The sequence below is a fragment of the Ochotona princeps genome, chromosome 30, assembly GCF_030435755.1.
Source record: "Ochotona princeps isolate mOchPri1 chromosome 30, mOchPri1.hap1, whole genome shotgun sequence".
In the NCBI taxonomy this organism is placed as follows: Eukaryota; Metazoa; Chordata; class Mammalia; order Lagomorpha; family Ochotonidae; genus Ochotona; species Ochotona princeps.
Genome location: NC_080861.1, coordinates 10323999 through 10339992, shown reverse-complemented (window position 1 = coordinate 10339992; position 15994 = coordinate 10323999). Strand labels below are relative to the sequence as shown.

The 15994-nt window shown below is 38.3% G+C and overlaps 1 protein-coding gene and 1 pseudogene across 2 annotated transcripts in view; both read right to left on the bottom strand.

Annotated features, from left to right (window-relative positions):
* The window catches only part of UBE2E2 (ubiquitin conjugating enzyme E2 E2), a 183292-nt gene that overhangs the window by 131759 nt on the left and 35539 nt on the right, over positions 1-15994 (bottom strand). The window lies entirely within an intron of this gene.
* Positions 10276-10388, bottom strand: LOC118760417 (U2 spliceosomal RNA; annotated as a pseudogene).

Here is a 15994-nt window from a genome sequence, read left to right as displayed (position 1 = left end):
GCAGGGTACAGCTGCCAACCATAGTTAAATCTGATTAGACCCCAAGCTAAGTTAATCAATCTGATAATGTTGGACATGATTAAAAAAGTACACATGCCATGGCCATACTGTCCATTCTCAGACACTCAGACATCAAGGCCTTTGTTTTTCCAGATCACTACAACTCCTTGGACTGTTCAATTTTCATTTTGTCCTTTGCATTTTTTTCAATCAAAACAACAACAACAACAACAACAAAAACCCAAAACTTTTTTCTCTTCCTTAGCAGGTACATATATATACATACACACACACACACACACATATATAGTTTACAATCAATGCAATGTTTTTACCTCATAGAGAACAAGGAAAATGCAAACCTCTTGTCAGACTATGCTCAAAAAACTTAAATAAGACATAATAAAAATGAGCACAAGGACCACCAGGGACTTAGTGACGGGGGCCTCATTAGGGACAGACTTCCGACACTTCAGTGGCTCTTGGGCAGCTACACAGGAAAACCCAGAGAAAGACTATTTGTAATATTCACAGCCCTGTTCCATACACGTGATGCCTTCCAGAGTCTTCACCACTTCCGCACGATGAGGTGTACATTTTAGAAAGAAGATTTCACTCATACAGAATTGGTCACCTTGAAGAATAAAACTGCCAGCAACTTTCCACGTGTCAGAAAAAAAGTCAATACATATGTCAAAACATTGTGACAAATACTTTCTCTATTCAGTTGCATACATACATTTTTATAAACCACTATCAAAGGAAACATATTTGTTATAATTAACCCAATGATCTCATTTTTGATAGTTCATTTTGCTGTTACTATGAATAAAACAGATCTATAAAGACAAAGTACTTTAAAACTGATCCACTCAAGACTAGATTGGTAGAGTGGCAGTTTGAAACAGTACAATGAAATCAGCTAAAACATACTTAACAGTTTTTCTTTTTCCTATTATCACTGTTAAAAACTAATTCTGGGGCTGACATGTGGTGCATAGTAGGCTAAGCCTCTGCTGTGGTGCCAGTATCACATGTGGGCTGCAGTTCAAGTCTTACCTGCTCTTGCTTCTGGGCAAGAGGCAGAGGATGTCTCAATTCCTGGGGTCTCTGCACCCACATGGCAGATCCATCAGAAGCTCCAGGCTCCTGGCTCTGGAACAGCCCAGCTCTGGCCAGTGGGGCCATCTGGGGAATGAGTCAGCAGATGGAATTCTGTCTCTCCACCTGTCCCCTCTCTCTGCCTCACCTTCCTTGTACATCTGGCTTTCAAATAAAACTAAATCTCAAAAAGAAAAAAAAGGAACACCTTATTTCCCATACCATGACTCACTCTCATATTCTACCTTCAACCACTGCTGACATTTCTCACATTGGGCCTACTAAAAATACCTATTAGTCACCATCTTCGTTCCCTTTTAGCGTTCACCATGTTACACCTCTCATCATTCTACGCAAATCTGAAGTTCTTGCTCTTATCTTCAGTTTGCTCAAAGGCATGCTCAGTCTTGCACACTCAGCTGTTCTTCCTGTTAGCTCTCCAGTCCCATTCTCATGCTGTGCTCAGCCTCCAGTATCCAGACAAATCATACTTTATCAAGCAGTCGCACAGTAACATATGCACGCTCCTCTCTTCTCAACAGCCATTTATTTTTAACTGTATTTTGTAACACATTTCCTGAGAAGTTTTTTTTTTCAATGACAGCTGCAAAATAGATGGAAGAAGTCTAAATGAAGAAAAGTTAAAATATAGAACACAGTGATTCAGACCAAGGAAACACATATTTAGCTTAGTCATTAAGATGTTAAGTTTAGTTGGTGTTTGGTCACCAAATGGAATGCCTGGTTTCAGTTCACAGCTCTGGTTCCTGAATCCAGCTTCCCACCAATGCACACCCTGAGAGGTAGCTGTAATGGTTCAAATAATGAGGTTTCCGCCCCCCGTGGGAGACTTCAATTGAGCTCCTAGCTCCTGGCCTCAGCCTGGCTCACTACTGTCTATTCTCAGCAGCTGAAGAATAAAGCAGCCTTTTTGGAGCTCTTCCCCTGGTTTCTCAAATATATATTTTTACACACACACATACATACATACACACATCTATTATACACACATATAAATCATGCATCTATATATTTATTTATATGTATTTGGACCCAAAGCATGAGATTTTGAAATTCTGGTTATTTTCAAAAATCCTTAAAGAATAAAAAACAAAAAGCAAATGAAGCCATGTATATTATAAATTTTCCCCTCAAAACACTGATACCTTCTTCAAATCAGAAACAGAGACAGGTAAAAGTTAATTCTGATGTGGACTGGATATTGGGTAGTGTACTTTTCAGGCTGTCATCACTACAAAAAAATAAAGACAAGCCATTTATGAAGGAAAGGAATTTATTTTGGCTCATCATTTTGGAGGTTCACAGTTCAATTTCAAGCTGGTTTGGCCATCTTACAAAGCCGAAAAAAGGCAACAGCGGAATGTGTTTAGAGGGATGATCACACAGCAAGCCAGGACAACAACTGAGGCCAGAGACATGTACCCCCAATGACCCAAGGACCCACTAGGCCTGACTCCTAAACACCTTCAGTGGGTTAAATTCCCACTAACTCACTACCATCAGTTTGGCTTTGGGACTTAAACACCTACATAAATTTGAAAGCAATATCCAATTCAAATCATAATATCCACCACTTGACATCCTGAAACTCATGTCCCTCTCATATATACCATGAAGTATTACATCCCAATAATTCCAAAGTCTTAGTCCAACATTATTTCAGAAGTCCAAAGCCTCATTCATGTAAGACTCAAAGTTTGGCTGTGAGCCCCTGCAGAATTAAAAACGCATTTGCTTCCAAAGTAGGACACACATATGGTGTGAATTTTCCTTGCTAAAAGAAGTAACAGGAAAGTCAAAAGAACTGATCACACCAAAGCAAAACTGAAACCCAGCAGGGAAGTTAATCCCAAAGGTCTAAATTGGGCTTCCTGAGCACGCACATTGTGTCCCGTAACCCCTCAGAGGCTTTACAGGTCACAACCCATAGTAAGGTTCTCACAGGCAAGAGAGCCTTCAGGTGGGGCTTCCATCACAGTTGCCACCTGCCCCCACTTCCACCACAGTTCTGCTTGGCACTGCTCTAGTGGTGACTCAGTGCAATGTCCCTGCCCCCTAAAATGTACAAGCCTTTCTTTGAAATCTAGGTGGAGGGCTTAAAGCCTGCACAATCCTGTGGGTCCCGGCCCACAGGGCTATTTTCTGAAGCTGCACATGGTAGTCAACATCTTTGCCAAGCAGGTCCAAGGGGCAGGTCACTTAACCTCCCTAGTGTTTCCACATCAGCTTTACTTCCATTTTACCCTCAGGAGCTTTGCATGGGGGTGCCAGCCCCAGCACAACTCTGCTTTAACTCTCCGAGGAAGCTGTCGTGATCCTTTAACTCACACAGTCTGTGCACCTGCAGAACCGGTGTGCGGACCACACAGAGGCCTGCCACCAACACAAGCTGTACTTCGGCCCAAAAGAAGCACAGCTGTTGCCTTGGAGCACTTTACCAGTTGAACAAGGGAAATGAATCCTAAGGCTGTCTCAAGGAAGCTTAAGGAAAACAATTTGGCCCTTCCAGGCCTGGAACCTGCACAGGAGGGGCAGCACCAACAACCAGCGAAATGTCTGCAGCATCTTTCACCCACTGTCTTCCTCACTGGCACAAAGCACTCTTTTTTGGGGGGGGGAGGAACAGAATTCCAACTTCACTTATTTATTTATTTTTTAATATTCATTTATTCATTAATTACATTGTATTACATGACACAATTTCATAGGTACTGGGATTTCCCCCCCCTTCACCCCAAACCCTTCCCCCATGGTGAATTCCTTCACCTTGATGCATAACCACAGCTCAAGTTCCGTTGAGATTCCCTAATTAAAAGCTCACACCATACAGAGTCCACCATCCCACTTGTCCAGTTCAAGTTCAACGGCCTCTTAGGGAGGCCCTCTCAGGTTTGAAGGCAGAGCCAGCAGAGCGTCACCTCGATCAATTAGAAGCTCCTTTTATCTGTGTTTGGCAAGTGGTTATTTCCATATTTCTTGGGATTTCTTTTTTTCCAGATAATTTTCTTCACTTTTTTCCCATTTTAAATTTTTATCTGTTTTCAAATCTACAGTTCATTGATACAATAAGAATATAATTATATTCTCTTTGTTCCTCTCTCCTGCCTATATTTCCTCCCTCTCCTTATCTTTTAGTTTTTTAAATAACACATTTTATATTTACATTATAGGAAAAGGGCCCAATGCTTCAGCGAGTGAGAAGCCTAATAAGTAAAAAGCAAAAAGACTTTAATTTAGTGTGACTATATATAGTGACTTAAACAATAACAGAATGGGAAAGCATTGCTTTGACAAAGGTGTAGAACAAATTTTCATAAAACTATATTTGCCTCAATACTGATATACTTATTTCTGATTTTCTCATTTTATTTTCAGCTCCTTCACATAAGGAAGAACATGCAGTACTTGTTTCTGCATCCTGCTTGTTTCACTCAATCTGAAGCCATCCAGTTGCATCCATTTTGACAAAAATGGTAGAATTTCACTTTTTATAGCTTAATAATAATCCATTGTGTATATTTAGCACATTTTCTGTATCTATCCAAAGATAGACACCTTGGTTGATTCCAAATTCTGGCTACTGTGAGCAATACTGCTGTAAACGTGATGGTTCAAGTATCTCTTTGATACATAACACTTAAGTCTTTTGAGTATATACAGTAATGGGATTCCCTTACAGTGGGGCAAGCTTGCCTCTAGTTTAAGTCATCTTTACACTGCTTCACAGCAGCTGCACTATTTTACATTCCCACCATATATGTTCCCCTTTCTCCACATCCTTCCCAGCATCCATCTCTCTGTTATTTGGGTTCTAGCCATTTTGACAGAGGTGAAGTGATATCTCATTGTGCTTCTAATCTGTATTTCTCTGATGACATATGGTGTTGGCCATTTTTTTCATGTGTTTGTTAGCCATTTGTACGACTCCTGTGAGAACTGTCTACTGAGATCTTTGCCCATTTCAAGTAGATTTTAAAAAGAAAAAAAACCGAAGAAACATAAGAGCAAAAACTCAAGTTGTGCTTCAACAAATCTACAGTCAAAAAAAAAAAAAAAAAAAGAAAAAAGAAAAAAAAAGAAAAACCCCACTGAAGGGCGAATCATGTGTTAACGGATAAGAGTTGAAAAGGAGATTATCGAGAGTAAATGATGAACTGAGAATAATATCATTACCTTCATCCCATTTGGATGATAACACAGACCAATACAGCTTTTGTGCTCACTGTGGCAGCACACATACCCTAACTGGGAGGAAGCATGATATCCTCCACAGAGCAGGGTTGGTTCAAAAGGAATGCACAGCAGCTAAAGCCACAGTCTGCAACACCAGCAACCAGTATGGGCAATGGTTCAAGCCCTGGCTGCTTCACTTTCGATCCAGCTCCCTGCTACTGTACTAGGAAAAGCAGTGCAACAAAGCCAAAGTGTTTGGGCTCCTGCCATTCATGTAGGGAATTGGATGAAGTTATTAGCTCCTGGCTTCAGCCTGATGTAGCCCTGGCTATTGCAGCCACCTGGGTTGCACACCAGCACATGAAGATCTCTCTCTGTCTCTCCTCTCTGTGTAACTTTTCAAATAACAAATCTTCAAAAACAAAGAGACTGACTTATCAATGCACTCTCTTCCACCAGCCCCATCTGTCCAAACAAGAACTTACAGTCCATAAAAATATCTTCCCAAGGCCTAGGATGAGAAAATCAAGAAATGAAAAAATTGGGCCTGGTGCAGTGGCTCAGCTGGCTAACCCTCTCCTTGAAAAGCAGATTTTACAAAGGAGAGACAGGGAGGTCCTCCATCAGCTGGTTCACTCATGAAATGGGCTCAACAGCCGGAACTGAGCTGATCTGAAGCCATGGGCTAGGAAGTTATTCCTGGTCTCACATGTGGGTGCAAGGTCCTAACGCTTTGGGCCACCCTTTTTTTGGTTTCCCAGGCCACAAGTAGGGAGCTGAAATGGAAGTGGACCAGCTGGGACATGAACCATATGGAACGCCAACACTGTGGGTGAGGATGAGTCCATTGCAGTCCACACAAGGGCATCTTAATTGTCCCTCTTCTCTTCTAATTTCTACATATCATTCAAAGCCTAGTTTCACTGATAGCCTCTTACAGCAATCTCTCCTTGTTTAATTCTTTCCATTTCGTTCCCCAGTCAGGAGCCAACACCCTGATCTCCTTCTATGTAATCCTACAATATCCTACAATTTCCTTTAGAACAACACAGTGTATTGAATTAAAACTATGATTGAGTATTTGAACAAAACCAACGTGATATGTAAATTGATGTCAACACGCCACTGGATTTCAGTTATGGTGTCTACACAAGACTTCATGGTCCTCAAGAACAGAGGCAGCTTCTCCTCTCCATCCCTGCTGACTTAACATGAAGTAGCTGGCTTCAGCTTCTCACACAGAGATGACTGTCTCTACCACCACTGGCCTACAAACACATACTAACATTTTCAAGGACACAAGAAAACCAGATGTTCCCTGAACTCCAGATTAACCCAGCATCTCTCTTTCCCATGCTTTCAAAGTCAGTGGTATAAACAAGAAGATGTAATAAAGTGGTGCCCACACCAAGTCTAGTCAGATGCAAAGATAAATCTCCAACCAAAGGGGAGCTGCTCTGGAGCACGGATGGAGTCACTCATCTTCACTCACTCCCACCAGCATGGACATGCCTAGAACCTTCTCACGGTCCTCCTAAAATGTAAAACTGCATAGAAGAGTCTTCCCAGAACATCATATTAATCTTTACTGTACCTCACTATGATTCTATACTACCATGCTAACACTACCTTGAAAACCAGAGCTTTCTACAGTCCTAAAAACACAAATTAACACAAATTGTTTTAGAGAGGACACAGGAGGAAAAAAGGTCACCTCAATATTATTACAACACAAGGGTTACAAATTAAAGCTTCTTTTTCCTTCCAAGGGTTTATTATTTACATTTTACAAACTTTCTCACAGACTACAAAATAGTATATCTTATATATACATCTGTTTATACTACTACATGGTTTGTCCATGTATTTGTATTGGATACATAACATATCCAATGAGTAAAGATATCCTAATTTACTTAGCCATTTCTCTCCACCTAACAATATTGCTCATTGAAACATTTCATTTTTAATCATTTTCCAAAAGTCAGATCCCTGTTACTTTACGGGGCTGAAAGAACATTTATTGAGTTGAGCAAACATATAGTTGCCATAAAGCACAGTCCCAACACAGCTTTCAATTTTGTCGTTCACAGTCCTCCAACAGCACTATGTATGATTCTTCCCTGTTTTAGTTCAATCTGCCAGATTCCAGCAAGGCTGAGCGTTCCTACATGCCTGTGTACTAACCATAATGCGAATGCTGCTTATGTGTCACCCATGTATCTATCACAGCCATCATGGGTTTCTTATCAATCTGGCATCCTCTAGCTGTCTACAAATACATCTTTCAAGTTTATTATTTGATCCTTTTGGCATATCTTTTGGTTATGACTTCATCAAAATTTCTTTTCTTCATAATTTCCTGTAACACTTCTAGAAGTCATCCTCCAAATCTATTTTCTCCTAGTTAAGTTTTCCTTACTCACCTGTAAGGAATACATAATCTCTGCACAAACCCATATAATATATTTCAATACCTTTAACACAAGCAAATTAAAATAAAAGTCTTTGTTAAAAGACAAAATTTAGTAAATACCAGCAATTACTGTAATCTTACTAATCTCTTTATAAGGCACTTAAGCAATTAAAACACAAAAGCAAAATGTACTCTATATCAACGACAAGGCAATGCTGTCCATTTGGGTTGCTTCTTTCATTGTGGAAATATAATTCACAAGTATAAGAAAACCTGTTTTTGTTCACAGCCAAATTGTTTGTTTAGTTAAGCCCTACAAGCTCTTTTACACATACATAGTCTGTTCACAACCAAATTGGTTGCAATTAAGCCCTACAAGCTCTTTTACACACACATAGTCTGTAGAGGGTGGTGGGTTATCCATTTTTCTAAGGCACAGTCCTCAGATCACTATCGCAGTGTTCTGTAACTGTGGAGCTAAGAACAATTGAATAATTCATAATTCACACCCCTGCTTACAATGCTGTACATACAGTACACAAATGAACCACTTTTATTATAGTAACACTTTGGTAGATTTTAGTCAGTCATTAACTCTGCGGCACAAAAGTGTATACAAATGTGCAACTCATAAATTTAGGTAACCAAGATATTACCTGATAAGGAGTACACACACACACACACACACACACACACACATATATACCTCTCTTCCAGCTTGTATATGACACCGCTTGGTTAGATGTTACAGAAAAGCAGTCAATTAGGCCCCCCAAAATTCTAATACAATGAAAGCCATAATAAATGTGTCCTCTCTGATTTGGGAAATTTATATGAAGGATCATCTACTATAATTTGCAACTGAAGATTTACATTACTGTTAAAATAACAGCTGTGGAAATTAGATCAATGGTGAGGTTAGAAGTTCTTGCATTATTTCCCTCCAATATTATACAGGCTGAGTAATAACCCTTATCTGAAATGCTTGTGATCAGATTTCAGATTTTCTTCAGATTTCCAAATGTTTATGTACACATAATACGTTACTTTGGTGATGTGACCTTAGTCAAAACATGAAATTCATCTGTTTCATAATATACCTTTTACACATAGCCCAATGGGAATTTTACACAATACTTTCAATGCATCTGCATGTTGACTGTAACTCATCACACTGAGACCATATACACAATCTTCCAAATATGATATCATGTTAGCAATTAAGAATCAAGAAGCATTTGGATTTGAAGGGATTCAGATGCTTGGGTTAGGGATGTTTAACCTGTAGCACTTAGTTCTAAAATATGGGATGCTCAACTGTGCCTGGTCCGGGCCAATCCTGTGATGCAATAGGCACACCATGGCCTGCAACACTGGCATATCATATGGGAGCCAGTTTGAGCCCCGGGTGCTTTACCTCTAATTGAGCTCCTTGCTAATTTTCCCAAGCAAAGCAATGGAGGATGGTCCAAGTCCCTGTTCCCTTGCCACCGAAGTGGGAGACCCCTAAAAAACTCCTGGTTTCTGGCTTCGGCCTGGCCCAGCCCTAGTCCTTATAGCCATTTGGGGAGCAAACCACAGATGGAAGATTTCTCTCTCCTGTACTTGCACGCACATGCTCTAACGCTGCCTTTACAAATAAATAAATATTTTAAAATAAGTAGTTTTTTCTATTCTTTTCCACTCTTCATGTAAACCCTATCCAAGTATTTTGGAAGAGCTGTATCTTATATTCCTAAGAAATGATTTAGGATTTTATAATCTCTTCTACCTACAAAACAAAGGAATGAGATGCAGATATATTATTTTCAGAAGTAGAGTTTATGATATGAATATGTTATTATCACTATCACCAACTTGAGGCAGGCGTCCTTAAAAGAAGTACATATTACAGGTACATGGTTTACATGAACACATCGGTAGTCTCTTACAACTATTCTATGTAACAGAGAGTCATGTCAGCTTTAGGAAAAACTGAAAAGTTGGACAATTTGAATGTAAAAGGTATAACTTTCAGCCCAACTATTACCAAAAGGGTATAAGAGGTTTATGAAAAGAAATTCAGTACAATCAAACCATTAAAATACACAACTGAGAAGTCAAAATAGAAAATAACAATTCATTATAATCTTTTTCAGCGGGCTTAAGGAGAGGAGAGGTCAATGAGAATCGGAGAAAAGCAAAGGACACTCTCCCAGATTCCCACCAGACACAAACAACCTTGCATATCATTTAAGAGGAGTTCATGAACTCCCTGGCTGATGCACAATGATGAATTAGAAACTCCCGCAATGGAGAATTGGAAAAGAAATTATGCCTATCAAGGACCTAGGCTAAAAGAGTTTCTAAAATTAAAATGAAACATAATCCAAAGCTTCCTTCCAGCCAAAGCAAACACAGAAACACACAGGCTAAATAATTCTCAATGGCTGATAAAAAGAAGTGTGCCAAATCACAAGGAAACTTTTCCAAAACTGAGTTCTAAAAAAATATATCAAATTTATTCCTGTAAAAGGAACACTAACTATCTGGAGACACTCTATCCAACAGTTTTACAGGATAGAGAAGATTTTCATTTTATCATTTCATAAAGAAATACTTTATAAATTATAAAGATTCATGAAATTTGAGGGAATTAATACTACACTTGATCTTAGCCAAAAGGCCGAGAAGCGATGAGGGAATTAATACTGAAATTACATGACTAAATAGTTTTCTGGTGATTTTATTCGATATAAAATTCAATCTCTATCTCACAAAGTTATTCTTATAAAAAAATCAGAAAACGTTCACTGAGTGCAAATCTGGTCTCAGAATCAATAAAGCAGCTATTTTCAATAAATTGGAATTGGCACTTGAAATCTTCATACATGCAACGATAATGTAAAATAATTTAAAATCAGCATAGAAGACAGGTTAAAAAATGGCAAATGGAGCCAGGGATTCTAGATCTGAAACATCCCTTACCTACTTGATAGCTGCGTAACTCTGGTAAGTTTATAATTCTGACTCTACTGCAAATTGTGACAGCAGCAGTCCTTATGCAGAGATGCTGAGAATTACATGAGTGTTTACATATGAAATGTCCAGAACAGTGTATGCCTAGTACCCTACTTTAAAGAACTAAGAACTAAGATGGGCAAATCACTTATTAGAGTCAAACACTGCCCAACTTACAGCTATTATGCAAACTAACCTAGAATGTCTAACTTACCAACTTTAATGCAATGCTTCAAGAACATCTATTTTTTTAAGTTCTGTATTTATTTTATTTGAAAGGCAGGTGTACAGACAGATGGACAGACAGGGGAAGATCTTATCAGCTTGTCCACAGGACTAAAGTGGAGCAGCTGGGATCTGAAACCAGTGCTTATGTGGGATGATGATGCCACAGGCAGAAACAGCCTACTACGCTACAGTGCCAGCTCAGAAGCTTTTTTTTTAAAAAAAAACCAATAGATTTCATTTAAAAATCTGAATATCAACATTTATTTTCAATATAACTGAACTCCCGTTAATTTTGGCTAATTTAAGTGCATTTATCCTGAATCAATCCCATATTTCCAACTTGCTTTTCAGTGATCAAAATACAAGCAACTTTTGAAGAAACTGATGAAATGATTAATACTTCTCTATACTTATCTTACTAAATAAGCAGTATTTTCAGAGCCATTTATTTTCAAACTGGCTTCTTCCGATCCCATTAATTTTCAACTTGTGAAAGGAAGGCAAAGTTACATCTTATTCCAGAACCAGTTTCTAAAGGCTACTGTAAAAGGTAAAAATTGCACACACTTAAAGCAATGTTAGAACACCACTTAAGTCGGTCTATAAGACGCTATCTGTCAGGATGGCCTTACCACTGCTCCAGCACGGCAACAGACCACTGTGGTGTTCCACTCAACTGAAGCCAGGCAAGTAGCTGCCCGGTCTAACAAAGGTTTAAATCATACTCGGGGAAGGAACTTCTCCCAGTAGGGAAGACAATCCAGAAACCAAAGAACTTCTGTCATCTCTCACAAAGTACCATACACACTGATCAAAATTAAAGAAACGGCTAGATGACTCTCACTGGACTTCCAAAACTTTCTCTCTCTCAAGTATGCTCCTTCCTTTCTGGAAAGGGAATTAAGTTCACATGTTGAGTCCATGAAAGTTCAACATGCATGTGAAACAATGCTCTTAAAATTCTAAAAGCAGTTCTAATGCCATGCAACTTTAATGGTTCTATCACGTGGCATATTTTTAAGGTTTCAATGGACAGTTCATCAGAAGGTAATTTGTTCATTAATGTCTTGAATTTCAAGAGTTCACTTAGGTGTCAAAGCTTGGATGGGGGGTGGGATTTTCAAAATTCACTTGATCCTCTAACACAGGGCTAAGGAACTTTTTTTTCTTTTGGCCAGAGGCCAACTGGATACTTACAACACCATTCATAGGCCACACACAGTTATCAACTTAAGATCGGCCTGCTCTATACACTTATTGAACTTTCAGATCCACCTGCAGTGCCTAGGCAGGGCAGACAAATGATTTTGTGGTTCTCACAGGGTGTGAGTGCCAGAAGTTTCCACCCCTGCAGTTGTTCCTTCAATCCAGGTAACATGCTGCCAAGTATGAGGCTTTTCCTTTTTTAATGTCAGCATTGTAAATATCATAGTGGGGAATTAAATTGCAGTCTTAGGACAATAGCACAGCAATTTCTTTCCTATCTACAAAGAGAACACTGATGATGATGTGCGGTAACTCTGGCCTCATGAGTGTTCTCACGCTCAAACATGGTATCGTCAATCTGTCCTTAAGGTGGTCGCTTCATAATCTATAAAAATGTGTGAACCTAAGGCCAGTAAAAAGTGCATGCTTTGGTGGAAGAAATTAGTTTCAACTACAAAACTGAACAACGTGATCTATATTATTTCAATGGTTAAAAAATGAGGATTAAATTTATTAGAGTTGAGAACTACAGATAAAAGTGCACTGACATACATAATGGGCTATACTAGATCAAAATTTTTATATGGCAATATTATCCTTCTTTTAAAACAGAAAATTAAGACCTTAACAATGCAGTCTTTACAACTGCAAAAAGAATACAAAATGAAAAATGACAAGTGAATTTGCAACTGCCTTTATGCAAGTTACCCCTTTTAATAAAGTAGAGAGGATGGAGGAAGAAGTAAGTGCCAGAATAAATTTTTAGGCTAATTTCTGGGGGAGAAATGCAATGAAAAGCTGCTTTGCAAAGAAGTCTCTAAGCTCAACCCAATGGTAAAGAAACACCTTGAAATACTCTGAATTTAGGTTTAAATACAGTACTTTAAAATACTGACTCACTGGGCCCAACAGAATTGTTCAGTTAGCTGAACTTTGCCTTGCCAGAATTAATTTCGCATATGAGTGCTCCACTCCTCCAGCTCCCTGCTTTTGGCCTGGGAAAGCAGCAGAGCATGGCTTAAGTCCTTGGAACCCTGAATCCACATGGAAGATCAGGAATAAGTTCCTGGGTCCTGGCTTCAGATCAGATCAGCTGCGGCAGTTGTGTCCATTTGGGAAGTGAACCAGTAGTTGGAAGAGCTTTCCCTGTCTATCCTCTCTGTGAAAACGGATATATATTTAAAAAAAAACAATTCACTCACATACATAAGTCATACAAGGGCAAGTTGCTGCATGATTTAAACACCAAGATAGGAGCAGGAATTGGACACAGTACTTAGGAAGCTCACATCCCTAGCGGTGTGCTGGTTCCAATTCCCATCTCCCACTGCCACCTGCGTGGGAGACCAAGATTAAGTTCTGGGCTCCTAGTTTTGGTCCGGCCTCAGTCCTACTATTATGGGAATTCAGCAGAAGAACCAGAACATGGAAGATCAAGATCAATCAACTGCTGTATGCCTTTGAAATAAACAAAAAGCAGTTTAACAAAATCAAGTTAAATAACAGACAATAAAGTACCTGAGCAATAATATAACATCAATTTAGTTTTATATCTCAGCATTTAATAAATTTTCTTATTTTCTATGTTCTTTAAAAATTGACTTTTTGAAAAATTAAATGAGATACCTAGGAAGCCTCCACTGTAGTTATTCACTCACTTAAGAAGGAGTGGCTGACCACCTACTATGTGCCCGGCAATGATCCAGACACCTTGCTATAACTGATATTACTCTTGTGGAAGACATATACACAACTAGGAGTAGGTTCTTTTCAAAAGCTGTTACATTTTTCATTTGTAACAGGGTTTCCAAGCTCACAATATACTTTATTGCCTCTTGCTTCTCTATTTGATACTTGTTCTTTCATTTATCCCTTCATCCAATCTATTTTTTAGAAACCTATTTTATTGAAAGGCAGAGTAATAGAGAGAGGTGGAGGGAAGAGAGAGACAGAGATCTTAGCTATTGATTCACTTAAGTGCCCAACCTGGAGTCCAATGATTGGTGAGAAGATGAAAGCGTCAGTAAAAGACAGTTCTGAACCCCCAAAAACGCAATTTTAGGGAGATCAAGAAGAAAGAAAACCAGTTATTTGGTATATCTAACAAAAATTCACGTACTAAGACAAAAAACATGAAAATACCTTTTAAAACTGTAAAATGCTACTGCAGCATTACTGGCCAAAATTGCATTATTACTCTTGACAACTTCAGTATTCATACTATTATTATAACAAGAATCACCTACTGACTGAATCGATAATTTAACAATAAAATAATATTCTTGTTTAATAAGTTCAATTATATTATTGAATTAAATATATCCAATACTCCGTGCCAATTTGGTCATATTTGAAGAAAATATATCCTCTCATGATTTCTGTTTATTATGACATGCGGAAAGAAAAAGGGATTTAAACTACATATTTGAAATTTGGCTTTGTGTGACAGTCAATGAGGTATTAGCTCTCTGACACTCAGGCTTCCCACTATTAACTGAGAGACAGTGATGTGACATTTAAATAAAAGAGAATGACGATATTGACGATAATATCTACCACAAAAGAGAACTAAATATTTCCTTTGCATCTTCTTTCAAACAGTGTCATCTGTTCACCGGTTACAAAGTCTCTTGTTTCAGACAATGAAGTCCTCTGCAAGAGTGATTTTTCACCCATGACCTCCATGTTTATGTAACTAAAACTGTAAAGTCAATAGCTTTCATTACCTCCTCATCTTTTATAGATTTCCAAAGTGTCTAGCAGACTGGTTAGCCACTTTATAAGACCATAATAAACAGGTTCGACAGACATTCTGATTATAGTTGTATTTACATAAAAAGAAAACAAAGAAGTGTATTTGAAGTCAGGAAGCTTCCCAGAAAATGTGAGATGACCAAAGAGCTAAGTTCTTTGCATAGCAACAGCCCCATTGCAAATTTTTATTCTAGTATCAAATTTATCACAGTATCATTTTGCTTAAGATTTGATTTAGCAAATTATAAGTAAAGCTTGCACTTCAGAGTTGGGTTTCCATTATCTAACACTATATTTGTATAAAAGAACTCAAAGTCATTGAGAACAAATCAAAACATAACACTTTTCCAATATAATCACCCAAGCAAAATCCTCATTATTTTCTTACAGCAGTGCAATAGACACTGCAATTAAAATTAGACATTTCAGTTCTTATTATCTGAAAAATAAACGAATATGGGTAAAAGTTGAAGAATCACCCCAAAAAGGCATTATAACAATCAGGAAGTAACATACACCACCATGCTATTTACTAATCTCTGCATGTTTTTCTCTTTGAAGCATTGGTCTGGTACTCAGCTTTAATAAACAAACCCTGTATATTTAATTATGCTGCTACACTAGCAATAAAAAGTTGGCCCTCTTCCACTTTGACTGCAGAAAATCTTCATTAAGGAAGCTAATGAACACAAATCCTGAAAAGCTGACTGCACAAAGTGGCATGGAACCTGATAAAAGAAAAAAATGCAAATTATAAAAAGGATTTCACACAAAACTAGACTCTATATGCAATCAATGTATATAAATACAAATTAACTGAAATATCATGAAAACAGTAAAGATCATTTAGTTTTGTCTGCTTAAAATTTCAACGTAAGTCATGTTCGATTTAAAAGTCTTCAGTATGATTTTTTAAAACATAAACCTGTTTTAGATTTATTCCTAGTCAATATTTTTTTTTCCCTTAAAAGAAACTCACTGTTTCCTGCCTGTAACATCACCTTAAGCAGACCCTGGCAGGCAGCGGTAGTGACTCAAGTACTTGGGTTCCTTCCACCCACTTGAGAAAGCTTGAACTGGATTCTGGCTCTCAGC